Source organism: Caretta caretta, chromosome 2 (assembly GCF_965140235.1).
Source record: "Caretta caretta isolate rCarCar2 chromosome 2, rCarCar1.hap1, whole genome shotgun sequence".
Classification (NCBI taxonomy): Eukaryota; Metazoa; Chordata; order Testudines; family Cheloniidae; genus Caretta; species Caretta caretta.
Window position 1 is genome coordinate 143,391,129 of NC_134207.1, and position 21,513 is coordinate 143,412,641.

The following is a 21,513-nucleotide window of genomic DNA, read 5'->3' on the forward strand; positions in this document are numbered from 1 at the left end:
GTCTTCATACCAAATAGCACATCAAAAAGAAGAGGTTTTTTTCCTGAACACTATATTATAAATAAAAACTTATATGTTATGGAAGGGTATCAGTTGCTATAATGGTTTCTAAACTCTGCCAAAATTATGTTTTTCTCTCAGTGTGAGTGCGGTAGCAGATGTAATCTATGCAACAGATGTTCAGTTTTAAAAATACATTTTGGGGCTCTATCCTGCTCCCATTGAAATAAATAGAAATTTCGCTATAGGGTTCAGTTGGAGCAGATTGTGTCCTTGATAAGTCAGAAGCTTCTTAAACATTATGAACCTAAAATAATAAATACATACAATCTAACTTCAGAGTAATAATAGGCAGAGTAATGTATGACCCACTTAAAATGTACAATTGTGCCTGTGTAGGACATTTTAATACCTTACAAAAGATTTTGCAGGCAGCTTATTTGCAAAATATTAGGTAGGATGAATGAAAACTTGCCCAAAATTGCTAAATCTGTCTGCATTACAAATCAATTTACAAAAAGGAACCTGCAGAGTTACATGCAAGCTACTATTCTTTTAGAAGTATTTATTAAACTGAAGTAGATCTAACTGATGTGTCATGAAATTAAATCTAGAGAAAAAATATAGTTTAATAATTTGTTTACTATGTGTAACAGAGTAGATAGAAATGTGCCTTTTTAGAATGCACTGTGAGACTTAAATTCTGGGAGAAATGAACTAATCTTGACTCTGCTATAAGCTACTGAAAAACTGAATGCTGCTTCAGGAGACAGCCACAATGTTTCTGTCAATCAATGTACAAACTCTTTCCCTCATGAGAGACTCATTAAATGTAGAAATAACATTAATAACAAGAAGTGCTAATTATAAAGAATTTTGGGGAGTTCTAGTAAAAGTGAGCCAAAAATTGCACCAGTTAGAGACACTCTAGTCTCATACACTAACTAGCTAGAGAAGAGGTCTAGAAATTAGGAGATTTATAAAACATATAGAAAAAAACCACAATAAAAATTAAACAAATTTTTCCCCTCAGACCTTTATTCTGTAATTGTTCCCTGCGTCTCCATCAATCACCCGCACAGACACAGGCTTCTCTTTTACTTTTCCATTTTTGTCTCATCTTCTGCCTCCTTTACTCCACCATTGAGGCAAGCTCTGTTGCCAGTTTGTCCACTTTTTCAACACGTGCCTTCACACTTTCCTTTCATATTGTCCCTTCTGTGTGGAATGCTTACTTAACTGATTTGTAAAACCAGTACTCTGTACTCCATTAAATTCCTCCTCAAGACCCATGTCAATGCCTATGGAAAATGTCCAATAGATGATGGCTCAGGAGCTGGCCAATAAAGAATTCTGATATTATTCATCAGTTATATATATACACACAGAGAGAGAGAGAGAGAGAGACTCAAAACAATCAAACCTATGCACATAAATGGCTTATGTTAATATATGTTCTCATTGCTCTTAAAAGCAGGGGTGCTGGAACAATTTGTAGAGTGTGGGTGCTGAGAGCCATTGAACCAAACTGTAAACCCTGTGTATGATGGAAACCACTTGAAGCCAGGGGGTGCTGCCGCACCCCCAGCACCTCTAGTTCCCACACCTCTGCATAAAAAGGCAGTCACTGCACTAAAGAGCTCACACTCAATTTAAGGCAGGACTCAGTGGTGGGCATACCATTCAGTGGGAAAGGGGAGGAGATGGACAACATGTAAATAATAATAAAACTAGTAAGAAGTAGCTCCAGGAAGCTTTTGGACTCCTCCTTTTCTAGATCAAGAAAACGGTTGTGTCCATTACTTTAGAACTCTGACGGTATTAGTCACCTAACAAGGTAGTTAGGTGCAGTTAAAATCATGCTGCAGTACTGTATCCTGTGGTTCAAGCACCAATAGGAGTTGCTGCAGGAATTTTTCATCCTTGTCTTCCTTCTGTCTTGCTAGTCTGTAGCAAATGCTCAGTATCATTTGTCTGTCCCTTTCACTGCTTGTATCCTTATCAAAATGATTCAACAAAAATAATTCTTCATGGTCAAATTATAGTTTATTGGTATAAATATTTTGACATAAAAAGCAACTCCTCTGCCTTAGTATAATTGGGAGTCACCAGATGGTGCCATTTCAGACAGTCTTACAAGTTATGTTTATGTGAATATATAGGCAGTTGGGACAAATGCTGTCAGCTGTAAAGCAGCACATATCAGCATAATGCCACTTTTTACAAATTGAGAATATTCATCTGAAGCTTGTTCACTTCCTCAGTTTCTGTTATTGAAATAATTTCTTAGGTGCAGAGCTGATGCCTGCAGGCTAGGGATATACAAGTAACACAAAGACATTACATGTCAAAGACATTGCACATCATTCTTCCCTTTCTTTCTCTCCTGTATGGATGGTAGCAAGACAAAGGTGGGTGAGGTAATATATTTTATTGGTACAACTTCTATTGATGAAAGAGACTAGATTTTGAGCTATACAGAGTTCTTCAGGTACTCAGAATGTCACAGCTAAATACAAGTTGAAACAGATTATGGGTGTATGCATGAATGTACAGATGGTATCCATCATCTATTGATCTATCTATATCTAGCAGTAGCAACTGTAAGTAAAAAGATGTAGGGCAGACAAGACCTCCAGTATGACAGGATTCATTTTTGAGGACTTTATTTTATTGATACTTACTTTTTAAAAGACTAAAAATCAGGATAGATAATTGATCTATGTTTTTAAAATTTTGTTTTTAATGTTTTATTTATATGGATCAATTAGTAGGCAGAGTTACAGTTTAAGTATATGCTTAAGTACTGTCCTGAATAGGGGTACATATTCATAGGGACTAGATTCCTTTGTCACCCTTACTCGCCTTGATTAGTATCTTACTCTGTGAGTAGTCACCTTGATTTCAGTGGGACTACTTACAAATTAAAGTTCTATTCTTTGGATCAGATTGTGTTCTTATTCCCATTAGTGAACAGTTAATTGCATGAGTAGACCCACTGAAGTCAATGGGATTGCTTGTTTGATTAACTGCTCACTAAAATGGAGTAAGAAGTTCTGGTCCAATGTAAATGAGAATATCAGGAACTGGCCCTAAATATTTTTGAACATCAATTAAGAACACGTTTCCAACAACCTTACGTAGTTCTTGCTTAACTCTAATTCTGACTGTTATTGATAAGGACAGAATTATGCAGTCAATCTGGAGATAGAAAAGGATTCTGGTGCATAAGGTAAAGAAATTAATTAATATCCTAATTTGAGACAAGCAAGACAACAAATATTTCTGATTCTTAGATCTGAATTTACTTCTCTAGGTATTAATACATCAGTGCTTTCCCCTGACAAATTATGTGTAAGTACTGAAGATAGAAGCACTGTATACATATATATTTTTGAATAGCATGCTGTCAAAATACTTCTTACCAAGAAGTTTAATAAAAAGAAATGGGGACATGATAGATAAGTTAAATGGTTCTGATGAATAAGTAATACCTTATTTGTTGTTTCCTGAATATGAATAGTTCTCTCTCATTGACTGCATTTGTACTTGTTCATATTGTTAATGTTATATGCTAACACAGCAAGGGTTTTTGTTGTTATTTATCAGAATGTTTTTGAAGACTTTTGTAAATCAATGTGCAATACTAAACCTAGATGTTTAGGGGTCCGTGACTGACCATCTCCTCTGTCTTTTCAGAGGTAGGTGGTCGTGTAGTTTTATACATGTAACCCTTCTGCCCATCAGAGTTGGCAGCAACAAGGGCCGGGTTCAATATCTAGGGGATCCATTCCAATAACACAATGCAAACCAGCTCGAGCCCCCACCCAGTGACCTGGGACAAATATATATCACCCCCGCTGGGCGCCTCCAAGAGGCAATACTTCCCCTCTCGCAAGCACATAGTCTGAGTGTAGCAAAAAGCCTTTTAATAACAGAGAGAGACAATGTGGCATTATGTTGCGGAAACACCACCAACAGGATTCATAACACAACCCATGAGCAAAAAAAACCCACCCCAAGCAAATTGGGGCATGCCCTTTCCCTTTGGATCTTGAGTCCAGCAACCCCAAATCACCCAAAGTCCCAAAAGTCCCAAAAGTCCCAAAAGTCCCAAAAGTCCCAAAAGTCCCAAAAGTCCCAAAAGTCCCAAAAGTCCCTGGTCAGGGCAGCCCCAGAGTTCAAAAGTTTATCTACAGAGCTTTACCTCCCAACCTGGGTGGAGATGGGGGCGGAGGTAAGAGGCACCTTACATGATCTGAAGCTGACCACCCCACAGCTCCAAAGGCCTTCGCTCCACTCCACTCGCCGCCCCACGAACTGCTTCGCTCAGCAGCCCACCAGCAGCTCCCGCCGTCCCATGAACTGCTCCACCAGCCTGTCCACAAGGCACTCCAGCCGTCCCGCAAACTGCTCCACAATATATCTTCAGGCTCCCCCACTACTTAACACAACGCTCAGTGATTTCAGCTCTTAGTCAGTTCAGCTCTTTGGTGAATTCAGCTTGTAGTAGTGGAGCCTCAGTGCTGGTGCACTGTTAGCCCAAAGTGAGCTCAGTAGCCTGTAACTAGACTCCTAATAGAATCAAAATTAGCTCTGATATTCCACAGTGGAGAGAGGAGGAAATGCAATTAGCATGTAAGGCCCTCACCAAGGGGCCCATACCACCAAGTATTAATACTTGTCCCCAGCCTCTCTCAATTCACAGAGTTTTGGAACCCATGTCCCTTGCCTAGCGAGTGCCACTTAGTTGATGGTGAGTCCCTCCATCGTAACAAAAGGCCAAGTACAGTTCCAAGCACAGTTCCCATAATCAGGGTAACAACAATTTATTCTTCCTGCCCCACTAACAGAGACACCGGGGATCCCACAGCAGCCAAAGTGACCATTTGGGCAGCTATGGCCTCATTCTAGGTGGGGTGGGTGAGCCTATGCAAATGAGATCGGCCCCTGAAGTTCTTTTCCACAACTTGCCACACCTCACCACCAGATGTCAGGGTGAAGCTCACCCTGACACTGCTTACATACAATAGGACCAAGGCCAGCCACAGCAGTAGGATCTGGGGCAGCAATGGCTACCTAAGAACAAAAGCTTAAAACTCCTGAAGGGTTGTCTACTGGTTAAGGTTATTGCCCAAGGACTCAGGAGATTTGTGTTCAATTCCCTGCTCTTCCACAGACTTCCTTGGGCAAGTCACTTGGGCCCAATACTCAAAGATATTGAAGCATTTAGATACTCTTCCCCACCTTAAAGGTGTGTTTTGAAAATAAATACATTAATGATTGTAAAGTGTTCAGATTACTGTGGTGATGAAGGCCACATAAGTACCTAGACACATGGAGAAAACAGCAACACAAAGAAGACTGATGGTAAAAGAGGTGCAGTGAAGGAGCACCTGTGGCCCCATCCAGAGTGTCTGTAGTTGCCTGGGGGAGAACTGTTCTTCCTCTTCCCAAAGACTGGAGACATGGCAAGGAGCACTTATGACCCCACTCCCAAAAAAGCCAGTGATGGCTTTGGGGACAAACACCCCAGGGATAGGAGAGAGTGTTGGGAGGAGTGCTGTTGAGCAGCTCAGCAGGCCAGTGACAGTGAACCCAGTCCCGAATGCTGAGCTCCCACACCTACTGCTGCTTCTTGGAGATCTACCAGTCAAGATGCGTCTAGCTATCCTGCCAGCATTTCTTTCATCCACTGCCAAAAGGAGAGAGAGAATATATTATCTGTGTTCTACCATGCCACCACATTCCCCAGACACTTTTCTACTTGTAGCCTATTGGATACATTATAGATTTTAAGTTATCTTAAATATAGATATACTATACAGCAGTAATACAAGGAATCTACAGGCCCAAGCCTGAAGATGGTGGCTTAAGCGTTTACCATAAGGAAGTTTGGTCTATAAGCCTTAGCATAAGGAAATTGGCCACCAGTGACCCTAAGTCACAAGATGGCATCATGTATCATTTTGCAATACACAATGTAACATGTAACAGCAAGAAGTCAATTGATGCCAGTGTGGATATTTTGGGATAGGAACATTAGCAGATGTATAACTGCAAAATTGCCATAGTAACTAATTGGTGTATATACTAATAAGTTTGGGATAATTAATGCACTAACCTATAGGATAAGGACACCCCAACATTATTAGGGTGGCAGAACTTAGTTAGGGGCAAAGAAGGCCATACTCGCTTATGAATATTCACAACATCCATCAGACCCTCTAAAAGGCCCAGACATAATCTAAGATGATGAACCTTGACCATTGGACTCACTTAGCATGTCAGAGACAGGATAGGACCCCTGTGGACCACCATCTGCCTTCCCACCTCTAGGTCTCCACAAGAATTGTGAGAGTATGCATATATGACATGACTCTGGATGACAAATTAATATTGAACTACTGTTACATTCTTGTTTCAATTAAAACATTTGTGTTTTTACTAACTGTGTTCATAAAACTATTACAAATGTGTGAGTGTTGCAACTGCACACATCAGAGTTCCCAATCAAATAGTATTTTGAATGCTACTGTGCCTGATTTAGGTATTAGAACCTATCAAATCTCAGAGGTTTAATCTGTTAATTGGGGATTCTTAAGTGATCAATATAGACAATATAATCAATATATAATCAGTAGATCAGGCAACAGCTCTCTCTGTGCCCAATCCTCCAAGGTGCTCAACTTCTTCAGCTCCCCATTAGCCTTAATGGAATTTGAGCGTACTCAGAGCCTCCTATGATGTGTTCATCATCTTGCAAGACTGGGCCCTTGATTAGGGTGGGGAAGATGCACAGGTTCTATTACCTTCTCTCCTCCAGCCTAGTAGCATACCAGAGGCAGTTGGGGCAGGAAATAGCAGGGGAAGGGACAGGCTTTTGACTTTCCAGGCTGCCGCAGTAGTGGAAAGCTCATGATGCAGAGACAGTTTAACTGTAACTGTGTCACTGAACTCCGCAGTAGTAACCCTGGCAACCCACTACTTTTCCATCCCATCAATCTCTCCCATCTTATGGTTGCCATAGAGCACTTTTCTCCATGGCTGCAGATTGCCACACACTCTTTTAGGAGGAGGCAGGTAAATGGGTGCGCCTTTTCCTCCCCATCCACCTTCCCCATTTTATATTCTTGGAGTTGCTGTTTGAAGCAGCGGTGGTTGGAAGCTGATGTATTCTACTTCCTGCTGCATTAGTGGAGAGAAAGAGGGGGCCATTATGCCCACCCCTCTAGATCCAGAGGAGACTACATTGTTGCAGAAGCCCCACAAAGAGGTTCCTGTGAAGGTGCACACTGCCTGTGAGCAAGGACACTGCAGACTCCTGGAACAGAGGGGACAAGGTTATGGTCTCACCCTCAACTTTTTCTATTGTGACTCTACCTGGGGATACCCAGAGCTGCGAGGCACCTCACAAACAACTGCCATTAGCCTGAGGAAGCTTTGTCTCTGCCTGCCAGGGCTCACTCCCTGACTCCACTGGCCATGGGCAACACAAGCACTCTTCTCTAGGCCTAAGCAGACCCTGCTGTCTTTCTATAGGTTAGCACCAAGCACACACTAACCCCACGAGTGCATCCCTGGAGTGTCCAGCGTCTGGTCCACTGGACACGCATAGTATTCACAGATCTGCTGCTTCCAAAGAAGCAGTACACTCCAGTTCTACCAGCTTCACCTCAGATCACTACTCCACTTAACACTCAGCACTTAGCTATGTTTATGGTGAAATAAAATATAGGCTTATTTAACAAAGAATAAAGATTCAAGTAATACCAAGTAGAAGTATTGGAAACAAATGGTTACATTAAAATAAAATCATAACACACATTCTAAGGCCTAGACTTAATTAACAGGATACTCTCACATGCCGCAGAGCAATGCTCACCCACAGTCCTTTCAGCATTTTACAGACAGGTTGACTGTGACTCTTCTTTTTATAAGAGAAACATGCTGTTAGCTTGTCTTCTTGGTGAAGGATGTATTCTTGTCCCCTATCCTTTTTTTTTTTAATGCAGTACAGACTATTGTCTCTTACCCAGGATAGCCCCTTTTCAGAGACTTATCTTGGGGTTCCTTTGTCTTTTAAATCCCCAGTTCCACACCTGGCCCAGACAGTAAATATAGCCTGTCTCCATAGATGTACATTGTTCTACATGCTGATTGAGTTAGCCCTGAGGCTCACATCGACTCAAGTGACATGCCTTACTTCTATTGGACCAACTTCTGTTAGTGGAAGAGATAAGCTTTTGAGCTTAACAGAGGTCTTTTTCAGGTCTAACTTATCTCTTCCACCAACAGAAGTTGGTCCAATAAAAGATGTAACCTCACCCACCTTGTCACTTTCATATTCTAGGACTGACACAGTACATCAATACAGCAAACAAGCTTTGCTTCAACGGTTTAGGAATCTAATATTTTACAGCTCTCTTAAAAGATTTCTCATACAAACATCATACCATAATTGTGCTGAGCAGTGGGCTACTGGTTCTTGTTGCAGACTTCACATGCCACTCTTTGGTCAACTGTTATGTAGATAAGGTGGCTCTTCTTCAACGTTTTCAGGCTACACGGACCTGGTCTTTCACCAACAAGAGATGGCCCACTACAAGGTATTACCTCACCTGCTAATTTCCTGGGACCAACATAGCTACAACTACACTGCAAACTATTTTGTAGCTATCAGATCTAGAGGATATCCCTGTAAAACTTTGTGTGTGACGTTGTCTAATTAAAATATAATCATGCAAATCATTATTGCTACCACTGTTACATAATTGCAACAAATCTTGTACAAAGAATAACACATGGCCAGAGAGGGTTAAACAGCTTGCAGGCTAAATAACCCAAAGCCAACATTTAAAGACATGTTAGAAAGTATGCAAATGGTAATTAGGGCCATTTGATGCTAGATAGGTTTGCACTTCAAAGTTCTAGCCTGTGTTGTTAGACGTTAGAAGTGATACTAACTGTATGTGTGTGTTTACCTGGCTAGCATCTATAAGTAAACAGACAGTTCCTGTCTGTCACTATAGCTACTGATTCAGAGATCAAAAAGGAATATTAACATTTAGATGAATCTTGGGTGCAATAATGTCCTTGTCTATGTGTCTCTTTAAAGTTTGTGATAAACTCCTTAATGGATACATTATCTTATGTTAATCCATGTAGTTAATTACCGGTGAGGTTTTGGAAACAGAAGGTTCCATCAAAAGCTTATTGTTCATCCAGGACTGTATGGTCAAGTGGCTGCTAGAAAACTGCATAAAAGACCTTTGGGTCCCAATCCTTTTTTATCTCAGATCTGTTTGAGGCTTCATGCAGGGGAAGCTTAAGCCATAAGAACCGAGATCCCAGTCCAGATCGGAACGCCCTGAATATAAACATTGGACTGTAACCTATGGACTATTTCTGAAAGAACTCTTTACATCTACAAAGCTCACCATCTCTGCTATGAATCTGAATCTCAAGATTGATTCCTATATGCTCTCTTTTCTTTTTTAATAAATTTTAATTTAGTTAATAAGATTTGGCTGAAAGCATGTATTTGGAAAGGCCTGGAATATTCATTAACCTGGGAGGTAATGTGTCCAATACTTTGGGATTATCACAGAAGATAGAATCATAGAAGATTAGGGTTGGAAGAGACCTCAGGAGGTCATCTAGTCCAACCCCCTGCTCAAAGCAGGACCAACCCCAACTAAATCATCCCAGCCAGGGCTTTGTCAAGCTGGGCCTTAAAAACCTCTAAGGATGGAGGTTCCACCACCTCCCTAGGTAACCCATTCCAGTGCTTCACCACCCTCCTAGTGAAATAGTTTTTCCTAATATCCAACCTAAACCTCCCCCACTGCAACTTGAGACCATTGCTCCTTGTTCCATCATCTGCCACCACTGAGAACAGCCGAGCTCCATCCACTCTGGAACCCCCCTTCAGGTGGTTGAAGGCTGCTATCAAATCCCCCCTCAAATAAGATTTTCAGAAATCCTCATCATTTTTGACTTGGGTGTCTAGGTGGAGGCCTGAGGTTGGGTTACTTTACGGGAACTGTGTTGTTGACTTCTGAGTAATCAGTGAGGTATAATAGAAGCTGTTTTGTGCTGGCTTGGTAAATCTAAATATTGGAATATCCACAAGCTTTGGGGATTGCCTGACCCATTGTTTGCAGTTCACCCTAATTGAGTGACTTCAGCTGGCTCCCCTGGGATTCCAATCACACTGTGCAACCCCTGTCCCTTTGCTAGCTGGCACCTAGAAGTCCCTCCGTCACACCCAGAAAAGCTAGCACACACAGTCAAATACATAGGATACCCTGCAAAAGATGCTTACCATCATCAGTTTGGAAAGCTGGGACATTTTGCTTAAGGAAGCTACAGTTCTCTGTCAAATCAGGTGCCTGTAGCTCCTGTCCCTGAGGTTATTGTCTTTAGTATAAATAATTGTAGTGAACCTCCCTCTGCTCATAAACTGTTTTGCTAAGTGAACATTTGTATCCTTGCCCTGAAGGACAACCACACTTCACTGAAATGATGCTGGATACTTTTTTGTTTGTTCATTCTGCCTGACTAAATTATCACCTTCAATGTTTCCAGAGCATACCGTTTACACAACCTATGCTACTTTAGATGATTTACTTGAAGAAATTAATCTCTATTTTTCATTGCCTTAATGCACTGGTGATTAATTTCACTCATTTTGTACAAAGTGAATTTTCTTTTGTGAAAATAGTCACCTTTCTTTTGGAGTAAAGCTTTTCACTGCTTAAAAACTACCTGATGCTAATGGATGTTTCTACCTTACCTGTAAAGAATGACCCTGCTTGTTTAACCCCTCTCTACATTATAATAGGCTGAAACTGATCTGATGTGTTTCTCTGTCTAATTGCATTCATGCATAAAGGAAAACTCAGCAGGAACATGGCCCTTGTGAAATAGCAGGTGCTGTCTCAGAAACTACAAAAAAACAAGCAAAAACCATGATTGGGAGTAACCAGAATTGCTGTTTGGTTCTTTCATAAGAAATTATTGAGAGAGAAAGAAAAAAACTGAGTGTAGTGACCCACCTCTAGTTGTAGAACAGAAAGGTCCTTCTGTATGGAAGTCATCAAATAGGACAGCATGTAATGCTGCATGCCAGTGGTTCTTCAGACTTTTCATTCTGCAAACCATCAGTTCCTTTCATGAATGCCTCCCCTCCCCCCAAATGCCCAATTGCTTGGTTCTCAAAATATTTCATTCTGTGGGCCATCAGAGAGGGCTCCAAAGATCATTGATCTTCTAAGGACCTCAGTGTGAGAATCACTATTGTACACCTTGCACCTATTCATCAGAAGCAGGGAATCAATGCATCTGATTCTCTGTTTGCTTAGAGACTGAATTTTAAATGTGGTGAGCACCTGTAATTCCTGATAGCTTCAGCTGGAGATCCAGGTTCTCAGAACACCTGAAAATCAGGCTTTTTTAGAGCCTACAGCTATTCCCTAGAGAATAAAATGTGCCATAGTAGTGTAGCTTTACAACATGAATCATAACTGAATGGATCAGAGATTATATTATGTAACATAAAACTGTAACAAACTGTTTGTTTTGCTTTATTCATGTTATGTTTATTGAATTATGATGATTTCACATTGACATTTTTTCAGTTAATTTATATCTATAAACTATAACTCATTCCAGGCTTGAGTTTACTGTATTTTTGGCTGAAGTTAGTATGTTTGAAGTATTCCACTGTAGCTAGCCTAGCCCCGCCACAAAGACTAACTCAAGTCACCCTTGAGTTACTGTGCACATGCTGTCATGGGACAGAGTCAAGTGAAGGTGCTTGCTGTTAGCAGATGAACCATACTCCCATGACCCTTTGTAGATTAACCAAACTCTTGTGAATCTTTGTGCTTAAACTGAACTTTAGCTGAACCTAGGGTGTTAGTGATGAATTGGGTGTACCCTTACTCCCACCTGTTGACCCATAGCAAACGTGTCTGGGGGCCAGAAAGGGACTACTTGTGATTGATGAGGTGCAGATATTTTCTGTGATTGATAATGACTTATTGAGAGATGCTTTTAGCTTATCAGAACTATTTGTTTTTTACAGATGTTTTCTGCCATAATAACTTGAACTGATGTCTTTACCTTATGAGTTATGTAAATCAAGATACTATGAAGAAAGCTCCATAGATCAATAGGTCGTTTCCCCTACATGCATAAACGTGCATGGTATATAAGCAAGTGAATTACCGAAAGGTAGCTAAGAGTGAATCAAGCTGCAGGACCATTTCCCCAGATCAGTTTGGTAATGTATGGATCGTCTTTTGTATACTGTGCTGTTTAAATCTTTGACTAATAATTGTTGCTTAAGAAAAGGTGATTGAGCCTAATTATCTGATTTCATATTAATAACAGAATCAGAACTTTAGGAAACAAAACAGAGTTAGGCAGGAAGTCAATAATCAGTATCCATTTGGTCCATTGAGTAACAGGGTTGTAAGTTTAAACTTACAACTTTAAACATTACTTTACTTTAAACATTGAGTAACCTGGTTGTAAGTTTAAACACCGGCAGTACTGAGGTTTTGATTTGGAATCTCACAAAAGTCTGGGTGCATACCATACCCCAGCACTTCTGCAGTAAGGTGCCTTAAATGTGGGGATGTCCTCCCCCCATTTAAGGCACCTTACTGCAGAAGTATTGTTTTGAAGTATTATAATAGTGAAATGCTAAAACAGCAAAAGGACTGATTAAATAAGAAAAGGAAAATAATGTTAGCCAATAATAGAGAAATGCTCAAGATATGTTACAGGTCATGGAGGTGCTTCATTTGTGCTGGACACAATTAACGAAAGCAGCTCTTGAGATCATGTTTATAATCTGTTTAATTTGGAGACAAGTAAAAAAGAGAAAGAGGAGGAGTGGAAAAGTATTGCAATGCAGTGTCTTTATGTGGACTCCATGGTTTTGAATAATAAAGTTAGCCAAATGAATGAACAAACGAGGGAAATGAAGGATAATTTGGAAGCAGAAAGGGATCAAAATAAGGAACAGCTGGCCAGTGTGAGTAACCCCAACACCTCCTTTTTTTGCAGTCTGCACAAAGCAAGAGATAAGACTCTGAAATGTCCAGCTCAAGAGAACAGTGAAAGATTAAGTTGAGACAAGGTTGGTGAGGTAATATCTTTGATTGGATTGGTCCCACTTCTGTTGAGCTTATACAGCTCTTTTTCAAGTCTGAAGAAGATCTTGGTGGAAGCTTGCTTCTCTCACCAACAGAAGTTGGTCCAATAAAAGGTGCTACCTTGCCCACATTAAAGACTAACAAATTTATTTGAGCATAAGCTTTCGTGAGCTACAGCTCACTTCATCGGCCACTGAATGCATCCGATGAAGTGAGCTGTAGCTCACGAAAGCTTATGCACAAATAAATTGGTTAGTCTCTAAGGTGCCACAAGTACGCCTTTTCTTTTTGTGAATACAGACTAACACGGCTGCTACTCTGAAACTTGCCCACGTTGTCTCTCTAATATCCTGGGACCAGCATGGCTACAATAACACTACAAACGAGGTTTAAATGGGCAGAGGAAGGCTGAAGACTTAGGAATTGCTTGTCAAGCAGCATGGGATCAGGTTGCAGCAGCAAGACAGGGCACTTTGGTGGATCACACTGAGTGCAGACTGAAGCAGGAGGAATTGAAGGAACAAGTCAGAGTTTTTAGAGGGCACATGGCAGCATTAGAAACACAGTCCTCTTCCCTCAGCATCCTAGGATCCCGGCTCAGGGGAGGATGATCAGTGGTATTATCAGGAATGGGTTCATGAATATGACCACTCCTGGACTAAGGATTTTGAGAGTAACAGAAGTTCCAAAAACTACCACAGACAGCAGTAGGGCAAACAAGACAGTCTAAAAGGGAAGTCCAAAGAAATAATAATTTGATTTAGGGGAGAAACTGAGGAAGAAGAGACGGAGGAGAAGATGACAACAGTAAGTTAGGGCCAAGCGGCATGTCTTGGTGGACTACGAGGGACTTCCAGTAATATTAAAACTGATAAATTAGGGGTTCTCACTAATATTAAAACGCTTAAGTCAGCATGTAGGTTCCATGTAAAAACGGGATTCTATCACCTCACACACTAGCAGGGTGAAACAGCATGCAGATCTTTCACCTTAGTCAGGATGGTCTCCTTAAGCTGTTACAGATGACAGTGGATAGTGTTGGAATGCTCTCTCAAATGAGTATAGAGCTGGGAGGGGATCCTCTGATACAATTGTACAGCAACTACAAAATAGACTAGATCCAGGACTAACTCTTGTAGCTAACATTATGCAGCCTCCTGGGGAACACCCTCTGAAATACATGCGAGGTTGTCCTCTGCACACCATACTGGCATCAGGAGAGAGACGCTGGAACAGGGGAGGCCAAGGTGCCCTGCTGTCCCCCTCCCCACAATTTTTACCAGCCGTAAGGGTGAGTGATGGGCAGAGAGGAGCGAGCGGAGTCTTGGGAGGGAAGAGGTGGCATGGGAGTGGGACTTTGGGGAAGGGGTGATGCAAGGGTGGGAGCTCGGGGTGGGGAAGATGGGCAGCGAGGGGGTGGGGTCCTGTGCTTTGAATGATTTTGTTAGTAGTTTAAAAAAAGCCTCGTCTTCCTGGTTTGGTGGTTGGTAGTAGACCCCTACCATGACATCACCCTTGGTTTTTACCCCTTTTATCCTTACCCAGAGACTTTCAACAAGTCTGTCTCCTATTTCCATCTCAACCTCAGTCCCAGAGTATACATTTTTAATATATAAGGCAACACCTCCTCCCCCTTATACCTGGCTGTCTTTCTTGAGCAACCTGTACCCTTCTATATCAATATTCCAGTCATGTATATTATCCTACCAAGTCTCCATGATGCCAACTATGTCATAGCTGTGTTTATTTACTAGCATTTCGAGATCTTATTCCCCATACTTCTCACATTAGTATACAGACATCTAAGATACTGATCTGATTCTCCCCCACAGTTCTGTCTTGTCTCTCCCTTATTTCTGCTATAACAGCCCATGCTCTCCCCAGATTCTGACCCTTCTCCCAGGTATCCATGTTTTTGACTTACATGTTGGCTTTGGTCACCTGCCCTTATTTAACCTAGTTTAAAGCCCTCCTCACTATGTTAGCCAAGGACAAGATCATTCCCCTCTATTCAACATTGGTGAGGCCTCATCTGGAGTACTGTGTCCAGTTTTGGGCCCCACGCTAGAAGAAGGATGTGGAAAAACTGGAAAGAGTCCAGCGGAGGGCAACAAAAATTATTAGGGGGCTGGAGCACATGATTTATGAGAGGCTGAGGGAATTGGGATTATTTAGTCTGCAGAAGAGTGAGGTGGGATTTGATAGCTGCTTTCAACTACCTGAAAGGGGGTTCCAAAGAGGATGGATCTAGACTGTTCTCAGTGGTAGCTGATGACAGAACAAGGAGTAATGGTCTCAAGTTGCAGTGGGGGAGGCTTAGGTTGGATATTAGGAAAAACTTTTTCACTAGGAGGATGGTGAAGCAGTGAAATGCCTTACCTAGGGAGGTGGTGGAATCTTCTTTCTTAGAGTTTTTTTAAGGTCAGGCTTGACAAAGCCGTGGCTGGGATGATTTAGTTGGGGATTGGTCCTGCTTTGAGGAGGGGTTGGACTAGATGACCTCCTGAAGTCCCTTCCAACCCTGATATTCTATGATTCTATGGCTCCTCTTCCTCCATCTTTAGGGATGATTCCTCATCACTTGATGCCAGGGCAGCATATAGGTTTTCTATCACCATGGTGGGTGATTCGGCATAGGGGTGGAGCACTGCCTGCTGCCAGAAGTAACCAGCAGCTAGCATCCTCCCTGTGACAGAGCCATATCCTTCTCCCCTGGTGGAGTGACAGCAATCTTCTGTAGCCTTGGCTGTCTCCAAATGAAAACTCTCAAGGAATTCCTCATGGGCATGGATGCTCCTCAGCCTAGTCTCCTCCTCCTGTAGCTCTCCCACCTTCTTCCTGAGAGATTCCACCAGGCACCTTTCACACTGGATGGTCCCACCCCAGCCTGGCTTCCTGTGAGTGGGAAATGCAGGACACAGTCTGAAAATCCACACCAGGATCTGGGTAGAGGAGGTCCTAGTTAGGTTGTCTGTCTGGATACAGGCACAAGTGGAGGAGACAGAAGCAGTGGTGGCAAGGGCAATGCAGCCCTTCCTAACCATATGGATTATATTACAACTCCCTCCCACAAACTCCCCTGTTTGCAGTCTCCTTGGTCGCTTAGCCTCTGGCTTTTAAGGCCTTCTCTCCTACATCAGCCCTCCTGCCTCATTAATCACACAGGAGTAAAAAGAGGCTGATCGAAGATGATCAAGGATGATCCTGGGAACAAAGGCTCAAAGTGTCCCCAGACACACAATCTCAGCTGATCAGTAACTGAAACAACTGTATAACATACAAACACAATAAGTTATAGAGCACCTCCAAACAATAGTTACCCACAGTCTGGAGGGGTGTCGAGTAGTCAAACAACAAGGTTCAAGTGGCCAGCTATCCACCTGGTCAACATATTTAATAACATATTCAAGCCCTTTGAGCTCCTGGATCAGCTGTGATTGGGCCAGTGGTAATGTGCCTGATGAGTTGAGCCTGTTTTTGGGTTCCTGGAAAAGTGTGAGATTCCTGGAAGCATAGGTAACACAGATCTAAGGCCATCATTGAAGGGAGAAAGAGGAGAAATGTAGGGATTATAGACAGGAAGGGAAATGAAGGAAATAAGAGTTAGGGAGGTGGTGGAATCTCCTTCCTTAGAAGTTTTTAAGGTCAGGCTTGACAAAGCCCTGGCTGGGATGATTTAATTGGGTATGGGTCCTGCTTTTGAGCAGGGGGTTGGACTAGATGACCTCCTGAGGTCCCTTCCAACCCTGATATTCTATGATTCTATGAAAATGGGTCTACTTACTCTGAAGCTTTTGAAAACCTTTGGATGAAAATCAAATGTAACAAAAATATGTGCAATTTATGAAATATGAGTTGTGATTCTCTGTTGCTTTTTGAGCTTAATAGATGTGGCAGAAATCTAAGTAAAACTTATTTTTTTCTTTTTTAATCAAATTGTTCTAGTAACTGAAGGGTTATATAAAAATTTTACAAAATCAGGAATACCACATAAAGCTGAAGTTGCTGAAACTGCTTACAATTAACTTAGGCTTGAATAAAGACTGGGAGTGGATGGGTTATTACACAAAGTAAAACTATATCCCCATGTTTATTGTCCTCCCCCCACCCCCCCTACTGTTCCTCAAACGTTCATGTCAACTGCGGGAAATGGCCCACCTTCATTATCACTACAAAAGGTCATTTCCGCCCCCCCCCCCTCGCTGGTAATAGCTCACCTTACCTGATCACTCTCGTTACAGTGTGTATGGTAACACCCATTTTTTCATGTTCTGTGTGTATATAAATCTCCTCACTCTATTTTCCACTGAATGCATCTGATGAAGTGAGCTGTAGCTCACAAAAGCTTATGCTCAAATAAATTTGTTAGTCTCTAAGGTGCCACAAGTCCTCCTTTTCTTTTTGCGGATACAGACTAACATGGCTGCTACTGTGAAACCTGCTTCAACTCAGTTAGTATAAAGTTATTTTATACTGTGATCCTGCGAACAGTTATATTTTTGCATAACTTTATGCATATGAGTAATCCCCATTTTTACTTCAACATGACTACTCAGGTACATAAAGTTAAGTACATATTTAACTGCTTGCAGAATTGGGATCTAAGTGCAGTTTCAGAATCTAACGGTTAATGAGTCAGAGGTGGTACAAGGTTCACCAGAAAAGAAATATGGATCCTTTTTCCCCCAAAACAAGCCCTGCAGTTTCTTCTGGTAAAATGTGCTTGTAACATGTAAGCATCTGTTGTAGAGTCCACACCCAGTAGAATAGCACAAAATCTGGAATGCTTACATCTAGTTACAGTCAGTCAGTGGTACTATTCTGCATTATTCCCTGGCTGTTGAAAACCCTGCAGCATTGAAGTAGCTTTAGTTGATATATATAAAAAAACAGGCATTACTGAAATACCCAGATGTCCTAGGTACCAAAATACCTGTCAAGCGTAACTTGATTCCTCTAGTAGGAGAAAGAGTGGGGTTTAGATGAAAGACCAACAAAACCCACATGGAATCACTAGCATAGCATCTGAATGCAGAACAGTGAGAAGAAAAACCATGTGTTTTTACCATTATATGAACTTTTCCCCTTATAACTTGGAACTATTCCAAGCACTCCTAAGTAAAGCTGCCAATGTTCACTATAGTGTGAGTTGTCATGGAGCAGTAGTACACATATGTATCTGTCACACAGATGTTTCATTTTGTATTTGAAATTATTTTTCTTTTATGACCCTAAAATATTGCAGTGAGGTTGAGGGCTAGCCACATATTTTGGAACAGCTTGTGGAATATGGAAAGCTATAGAAATATTTCCTTTTGTAAATCACAGCATAACCCCTTCCTATCCAGTATATATGCTCCATTTCTAATTTATTGTTAGTTTCCCTGTCCTTACCAACTTAGTTTTTCAAGTATCCTGCATTTAATTGCTAGATTGTTCTCCCTGGGGTATCTCTAGGTATCTCTATTCACCTGGGTATCTCTGTTCAGCGTTTTAAAACTAAATTGAATGCTTGTTTTTGAAAATTTAAATTATTGTGGTGGTGTCTTATCTGTGTGTGTGTCACTGGAGCTCAGGCAGCCATTTAGGAGAAGGGCAAAACATGGAAGCACTGTTATGGCAGAGTGCAAATATCTCACTAACCTTCTCACTGCCCTTTCCTTCTTATACCTCATCTTTCAAAACAGGAATTGCAGGAGAATGCTTATCAAAGATATTTTCCACTTGTATCTTTTCTGCTTCATTAAAGAAAAGTAGATGTTTAAAATACAAAGCAATATAAACTCATTAAGGTACCCAATACACAAACACAGTACCTGGAACAGTCAGTATCTGCAAGCAGATGTGCACACACAAAGTTTTACTTCTGTGCAGAGCCTGTTAATGTGAATTGGCCTTCCCCCAGGAGTAAGGGTTTATGCATGTGGATCTGTTCACAAAAATGGGCTCCATGAAAGTCGAGCATATACTTATCATTTTTATGCCTCAAAGTTATTACATTATATGCCATTTTTACCTTATAATCTTTCAGGAAAAGAAAAAATTCTACACAATCATGATCCAATGAACAAATTCAAACTAATAAGAATATGGGGGCAGATCTAGCCCCTGAGATCCCCTTGCAGCAGGTCTTCTACATATGTATCTCCCCTCCTCATGGAAAGGGCAGGAAACAGGTCAACAGCACCATTCCTCTCTTTTCTCCATCCCCAGACCACATTATGTGCCTGTCTATGTGATCTGAGGTCCATGCCACTAAAGGGTGGAGAAAGAGGATCAGCTGAGGAGTGGATAGGCCGGGGTGGGACTTCCCTCATTTGACTAAACACAGGATAGGACAATCTGGGGATGGTATCTAATACCAAAAATAAACATAATGTCCAATCAAAACATAAAATAAAAACTGGGAATGAACGAACAGATTAGTTTATGTCCTGTATGTATCTATATCAAACTACAATCTCTATTTCGTTTTGCATGTGTGATTTTTTTATTATAAGGTTGTACTCCTCCATCTTGGATTGGAATTCCAAGAGGAGTTAGCAAGATGCCAGCAATGCAGGGCAATCAAGGGTTGTTAACGTGGAGTGTCTCCCATTCAAATGCAAGCACTTCAAGACAACGAATGCCACCCAAGGACTCAAATCAACCAAGTGAACTGGTAACCAAGCAATGGATCAAGCAATGGGACTTTAAGTCACTAAGGAGAGTCACCCAACAAGAGATAATGGAACCTTATACTGCAAGTGGGAGGCTCTCTCACTGGCCTTTTGAGAGGGAGAAAGAGGGGACCAGAAGCAGATAGGCTGTGCAGGAGGAGGCAGACAGGAGAATCCTCGACCCCCTGAAAGGACACTGACCAAATCCCAAAGGGTTCTTGGAGTGTGAGAAAACTGAGGCTGGGATTTGTGTTCATGTTTTGTTGTTTTTCCATAGATCTGTATATTTCTTGTGTTGTCTATCTGTAAAGTGTGTATGTGGTTTAGAAATTCCTGTATAGCCTGTGTGTTATTTGCTCACACTGTCATGTAATCCCCCAAAGGGCAAATAGTAAATGAGACAGCTCACAGCTTTGGTGAACTCTGGGAGTGTTCATCAGCTACTGGGGATGCATGGAAGAGCTGGCACTAGTTTCAGGACTAGACAATTGGATCCTGAGGTCTCCAAGGGGGTGTCAGACAAAGGGTCTGCACCTGGAATGAGTCTTTAAAGACCCAGAAGCAGAGACCATGCATAAACTCTACCCAATCCGAGCAAATCTTCAGCACCTGGGATCCAAAATTTGGGTCTAGCACAGCAGTCTGGTGAGCTCCCATAAAGGGAAGCTTATTCAGGATAATAACAGTAATCTATTATTTACATAAGAATGGCCATACTGGGTCAGACCAAAGGTCCATCCAGCTCAGTATCCTGTCTGCCGCCAGTGGCCAATGTGCCCCAGAGGGAGTGAAGGGAGGGTAATGATCCAGTGATCTTTCTCCTGACAGCCATCTCCACTCTCTGACAAACAGAGGTTAGGGACACCATTCCTTACCCATCCTGGCTAATAGCCATTTACACAAAGAGCCATATCACAAGACATATCATAGACAATATTATTAATATCATCAGACAAAGGGCAAATATTGAGCTACACCAGATGATGATCTGTCCCAAAGTAATTAAGGTTGTTGTTGTTTTGTTTTGCTTTGCCAACATAAGGGTACGAAAGAGGAGCCAAGAGGGTAGCAAAGGCTTGCAGTTTGTCAGCATTCTATCATGCCACTCTATGGGGTAAGAACCTCACTTCCAAGCCTTCTTAAACCCTTACTATTGGTGCCTAAATTATAGAGAATATACAGTTCTTATAGTGGCTGACAAGGTTTAATTAAGGATAGAGGCAGACTTTTGCTATGTCTACACTCTGAGCTAGGGGTGCGTAATGGGGTCTACAAATCCCATACTGAGAATAGACAGAGAGGGAGGAGAATTTCTCCCATTTACAAACAACGAGCTGGATCACACCCCCACAGAGCTACCAGAACCAGCAATCAGGGAGGTAGACACCCTCAGCTGCAACCAATAGAGAAAACAAGACCTGCTATAAAGGCAAGAGCACAGAGACAAAGAAAGAAGCAGACAAGCCTGAGATAGCAAGGGGGTGATTGCCTCACACCAGGCTGCCTTCAAGAAAACAGCCAGGAGACTGCAGGCCCTAAAATTGAAAGGCTGATAGAATTACTTAAAGGTAAAAGTCCTCCAGCAACTGAGCTGACTGAGAACAAACTAAGGAGGGTCAGTTAGAAGAAGCTAAGACCCCTAGAAAGATCACACAAAGAATGGTGACAGGGTACCGTTCCCCTGG